A 6730-nucleotide genomic window follows, 5' to 3' on the forward strand; every position below is an offset into this window, starting at 1 on the left:
AGTACAGTGTTAGCAATAATCATCATTGCTTCTTTGACAACTTCTCCGTCTGAAAATGCCTTCTTCTTCTTCATTAGAAAATGTGTAGGTCTAAACGAGGCTTCGGTTGCTTTTCGGGAGTCTTTCGCTGGCCTTGTGAAAAAAGACTGCTACTTACCCAAAGCTGCCTTTAGCTCACGGGCTTTTCCTGCCCGTAGTGCACTGCCCAGTGGGTAGTTAGCATGGTAGCTTTTGTGAGACGTAGTGAAGTGTCTCTCCACATTGTGCCGCTTTGCCGTCGCCACAGTCGCCCCGCAAATGAGACACACGCAGGTTTCTTTCACAGTAGTACAAAAGAACTCTTCCTCCCATTCACTGTGAAAATTATAAGTTCTTTCTTTTTGCTGCCATGTTTTTGGGGTAAGACACCGCATTCAGCTGCGCCCGCGAACGCTGAAGTTTTGTCACGCGCACAATACTGACCTTTGACCTTTCCAACTTCAACACTTGTGAGTTGTTCTTTTTTTAGAACAGGCCTGCGGGCGACTTATGTGGTCCTTGCGGGCGACCTGGTGTTGGTGACACCGTGTTGGTGACCCCTGCTCTGGGGGCCATGAGTATCAACTGCAAAGTTCATAGACAGGCCAGCACTTGCTGTGATACCTCGCTCTGGACACAGCAACAGTAACATCACCATCCTGCTATAGAGGGGGACATAAGTAAAGGAAAATGCACACTTGTTTTTCAATTTTATGATAATGCATTTTTCTTTGCTTGTTATTATTTCTCCCTAAATAACCTTTGAGTCCATCTGGAAAACTATACATTAAGTCCCCCTATTTTCATTCATCATTTATAAGCAGTATATAAACATGTAATGAATGGTATATGACTAACTATAATATGGTTGTGAGCCAATATAAGTGTTTTTAATGTATTTGTCAACAACTAGTAACTCATATGTGGAGGCTGCTGTATAAATAGATGATTAATGACAATACAACTGTTACAATATAAAATATGTCTTTATAGGAGAAGTTCAAATTATTATAATAAACATTTACGTACAGTAAATCTTTAAAATGTCCTTACAGCTGTGTACAACTGGCCTACATTACATGTGTTACAAGCTATTTATAATTGTTTATGATAAAGTTTATAAATGATTGATAAGGGAAAGTAAAGTGGGTTTCATTAGAGTTTAAAGTCATTTTGGGATTTATGTATTTTTTAAAATAAGCACAGCAAGATAATCACATTTTGAAAATCAAATCTACATAACTTTGCATTTATTATGACTTTTTATTTGCAACCCTCTAATTTAAACACTGAGTAAATACAATCAGCGGACACATCTAGACCAAATGCTTGTTAACTTTTATCTCCTGGTGCCTAAATCATTGGCAGTATATGGCTTACATCAGCTGCAGGAGAGAAGGAACACCTGCAGAAGGTATCAAACAGCAAGACAACAAACAAAGAGCCTCTGTTTGATGTCCCACTTAAAATGACTGACTGTGAAACCAAACAAAGTGACAGTACTGACACCTGCTATGGGTTCACTCGGGTCAGGTTTAGGGAACCAAAAACAGACCAGGCTTTACAATTTAAGAGAGGACAGGGAAGAGAAAGCAGCTTGTGAATGGACCAAACACTGAACAATAGTTACAGCACGTAACTCCCCCATAAACCCCAGATTGTAATTTTTACGTTTCTGTGTATGAATCAAAGGTCCAGGGTGTAACATTGAGGAGGATCTATTGGCAGAAATGGAATATAATATTCATAGGTGTAGTGTAGTATAGTGTATAATCATCTGAATATAAGAATCATTGTGTTTTCATTTCCTAAAAATGAGCCAAAGGTCACCTTCTGTCAGTCAGTCCGCCATGTTGAACCACTATGTTTCTAGCCCAGAAGGGACAAACCAGACACTGGCTCCAGGTAGGGCCGTTTGCATTTTTCGCATATTTTGCTGCCAATGTAGTTTCTACCTTGCGGTTGGAAAGGGAGGGTGAAACGAGTAAGTTGTGTAATGTGCAAATACTTGCTAAACTGCGAGCCACTAAATCCTACACACTGGACCTTCAGACATTTACCCTTTAGATTCAGAGGTAATGCTAGAGGTGGAGCTAGTAGGTGTATTTTTAAACTTTGGACAGAGCCAGGCTAGCTGATTCCCTCTGCTTTCAGACTTTATGCTAAGCTGAGCTAACCACAAACGTTACTCTGTGCGTAACATAGAAACATGAGAATGATATCAATGAAGGTTGAGCGAGTACCCGACTGGAATGAGTGTCCGGTACAGGTAATTAAATGTAGTTTTTACGAATACAAGCATCATCAGAGTAAAAAGTTTCAATATTCCTACTCGTAACTAGTGCAACGTTCAATAACACTTGTTCTAAAAACAGTTCACCTACACTTGTGATCCAAAACATTGCTTTGAAACTCAATTCAGAGGCTGTTTTATAAATAATCTTTTAATACATTTTAAACTTCTGATCAATCCATGTCAATTTCTAGCTTAAATCAACAGTTTCTGGTTTAACCACCATCAGATTTAAGCCCCGCCCATTCCAGGCATAGATACGATAGTTCATTTAGTTGGTTACAGATAAAAAAAATGGCGTACTAACTCATCCCTTATATCAATCTTCTCATCTTAATCACAGAAAGAACATGTATACATTAATTTCCCAAAATATTGAACAATTTCTTTAATTTGAAAAGTTTATGCAGAATTTTAAGTAGTACCTGTTCAGATTTGCTAAATTAAATTTCAGAAGGCTATTTATTTGCTCAAAACATAGTATTTAATATTAGGAGTTAAAGGGGTTAATTATAATACTGAAGACAGACCACGACCACTGGAGTTTAGATGTGAAATACTTCAGTTCAAAAGCAGGACCAGAGAACCAGAAAAAAGTCCAGAAAACTTTGCCCAGCCCTCGGGTTGCTCAAGTTGATTTAATATGTATGTGTAATCAGTTCTGAATTCATTATTGTTGGAGGAGCCCAGGGAAACATCACAACCTCACATCAGAGGCTTCATTTGTTTACTTATAGCTCCAGGAGAGACACCCGGGCATGACTGGGAATCCTTGTTTGACATGGTTCCATCAAAGTTTCATTACTAAAGAAAGTTATACTTTTAAAACTGCATAATTTACAGTCTGAAGTTCACTGAGTTTACTTAGTCTTTAGACAATTTGAACTGTTTGCATGTTCCGCTGAACTGCTGTGCACTGACTAAAAACCTCTCTGGGTTACAATTAATTTGACTTAATTGGACATAAACCAATTGAATACTGTTTCAATCTTCCCTGTGATTACTACCAAATTAAATTGTCTTTCTTAATTTACAGTGACATTAAAAGGAAATTAGAGGAAATTATGCTATGCTTAAAATGAAGTGTTTTCAGTTGGTTGTCTGGGGACCAGTATATTTTGTGACAGTCTGCCCAGTTAGTTTTTTGATCTGTACCAATTTGTTTGGTGACCTCACCCAAAAATGATGTTTTCCTAAGCTTCCCCAAGTAGTTTTAATGCCTAAACCTAACCAAATTGACAGTTGTTACCATGATGACAAGATCGCCTGACAAAGGACACATGACTTCGTCCTTTCCTGCACGTCCAAAACACCTGAAATGCACCAGCTGTAACGGCGTTAAAAGTCCAGGGCGTGTAACATTTAGGAGGATCTACTGGCAGAAATAGAATATATAATTAATAGGTATGTTTTCATTAGTGTATAATCACCGGAAAATATTTTTTGTATGTTTTTGTAACCTTAAAATGAACTGTTTTTATCTGCAGACACTGTGAGTCTCCATTTGCATGTTTCTACAGTAGCCCATAGCGGACAAACCAAACCCTGACTCTAGATAGGGCTGTTCATGTTTTTTTGGGCATTTCATGGCCCACCAAATAGTTTCATCTCATTTGTGCTTGGAAAGGGAGGGTGAAGCGACGTGACCGTTGCAATCTGCAACTACACGCTAGATGCCACTAAGTCCTCCACACTGGACTTTTACATAACTGTAAACTGTAAATAATGGTGTGCAACATGCATAGACAAAGAAGTGAAATGTCCTTAAAAGTATTTATACGCCATCCCATGATATCACGTTGGAATAAAACCTTGTTTTAAGATTTTTATTATACATCAGTGCTAAAGAAGTTTTGTTCAATTCTAAAACTTTTTCACCAGTTAATACTCTGGATTGGAATAATACTTTTGTTTAATTAAAAAAGTGAAAATGATATCCAATAAAGCTTTTAGTTTTAAAGATAATGTATTTTGTCATCTTTCATCCTCTTTATATAAATTTCCCATGGCTCCGACAATTGAGGACACGGAGATGAACAGAGACTGCACCGTATTTCATTGATATTGTTTAATTTTTCTACCGACACAAACTCATGCCAACAGAATATTTTAAGAGATGCTGCAATCACACAGAAATTTTACACAGAGGGGCTTTAAAAAAAATATTAATATAATGTTCCTTCTTTCATTTATTTTATTTAGGCCTACTGTAACTCTGCAGTACATTGTATAGAGTCTTAGCCACTGCGGTAAATGCCCCCTATAATTTTCATAAAATATATATATGTGTTTCCTTCTTAAAGAGGCCGATCTGCAGCTCCTGTTCTGCTGTTTTCCTCTAAGCTTGTTAACAGCAACAGCTCCAAGAAGAGATCCAAAAAGGATGAGGAGGGTTTATTCTGTCTGTGGGTCCTGCGAGGCTGTGAAAACCCGTAACGTAATTCCTCTGACAGCAGAACGCCACTGGTGCTCCTGCAGGGGAAACATGACTGAACAGTTCAAGAGCGTATGGATGAAATTTAATCCACACTCTTCACCTCCTCCAATATGCAGGCTGATTTACAGCCAAGTGCACTCTGAGGAGGCACAGACAACAAACCTGGAGAATACACAAGCATCTACCATGATACATTCACACAGCGTTACAGTGTGTTACTGGTTTGTGGAGACTGACTTTCATTCTTTAGTCAGCAGGTCTTTTTTTTCTCTAGTTGATGTTTTCTGTTGTTTTGAGAAATGTCTCTTTTCATAAAGATAATGGAAAATCTGACTGACAGGGAATATAATTTAAGGATTTGGGCATCGAAGAGACAGCATAACAATTGTGTTGTGGAGGAAATGTATCAGTACAGATGTTGGTGTTTTTATTTTATTTTTATCTTGATGTGACAGTGCACAATAATATGGTGCCATACTGCAGAAAAAAAGCTGTTTGGATTGACAATGAGCACACTTAAGACTAAAGGAATTCTTGATTACCCATTTCTCTGTGATATTTAAGGATTAACACACAATCAGAGGGGTGAGGAGACTCAATGCTCATGGATACTTTATCATACTGTTGGGTCATTTATTTTAAGGCAAAGCAACATATTTTATGAGCACTTTGCTTTTCAGAGAAACACTTAAAACGTGTGATTTATCATGTAACCTCCATAAAGTTGGCTGACATGCAAGAGACACATTTTAAAAATAAAAGTCAAACTCAAACGTCATGCCCCCAGTTTGTAACACAGGTTTCCTGGTAAAAACTGCAAAGCCGAACAAGAAGCGAGATAACTCTGATGACATCACTATGACATCATCACCGTTAATTTGTCAAATTTAAGATGCCTCCTCCAGAAACCACAGAAGACATTATGCATGTTTTAGTTGCTTTTAAATTTAACAAGATCCTGATACAATCTATGTAGGGCATCAATTCATATTTAAATACAATAAACAGGATGTATTAATTTACATTTATGGACGTGGTATTCGGCCAGAATTAAAATTAGACATGACTTGACCATGACTTGAACCCATGGTCCGACCTGTGGCTCTCTGTGTCTGTCTGGTCCAATAAAGGCAAGCTGCTACTGTGGAAACATGGTGGTTCAATATGGTGGCATATATAAAAGGCTCATTCTAAGGTAACAAAAACACAACGTTAATTATTTTCAGGTGTTTATACACTAATGAAAACATACCTACACTGTGAGACTTTCTAACTGTAAGTTTACAGCAGTTTTGCCAGCAAATTACTGTATTGTTATTTATTTTACAGTTTCTTACTCTATTTTAGAATTACAGTGTATTACTAGAAATAAAATTGCAGTTGTAGATTTGTCTTGTAAATTTACAACGCAGTGCTGGTCAGTAAATTAGGGTATATTTACAGTATGTAAACTGTTTTACAGTGTTTTCCTGTATTTAAAGAATATTACAATAATAATAATAATAATAATAATAATGAAGAAATAACAAAGGGACAGTATTCTTTATGCAATTCCTTGTCAAATAGAAATAGAGTACAACCCGAGCAAAACTAGACCTGAATAAACCTTAACTCCCTGCCTGTTTATTTTTATTTTCTTAATTTCATTCTTTGCTCCTCTTTCATACTGGGATGAAATGATTCAGTATCATATAGCTCAGCATTCCAAGAGTGTAGAAGAAACCACGGTGGCTGCAATTCTTGAGAAACGCCAACGCTCTTATCTAGAGCCAGTGTTTGATTTGTTTCTGGGCTACTGTAGAAACTTGGTTGTTTAACGTGGCGTGGAAGAGGACCCGCTGCCTCTGTAGCTGAAAACGTCTCATTCTAAGGTAACAGAAACATGATTTTTATTCTCAGCACACTAATGAAAACATACCTATACATATTATATTCCATTTCTGCCAGTAGATCCTCCTAAATGTGACACACTGGAGCTTTAA

Source organism: Morone saxatilis, unplaced genomic scaffold (assembly GCF_004916995.1).
Source record: "Morone saxatilis isolate NCDOM2014 unplaced genomic scaffold, NCSU_SB_2.0 Contig21, whole genome shotgun sequence".
Lineage (NCBI taxonomy): Eukaryota > Metazoa > Chordata > Actinopteri > Moronidae > Morone > Morone saxatilis.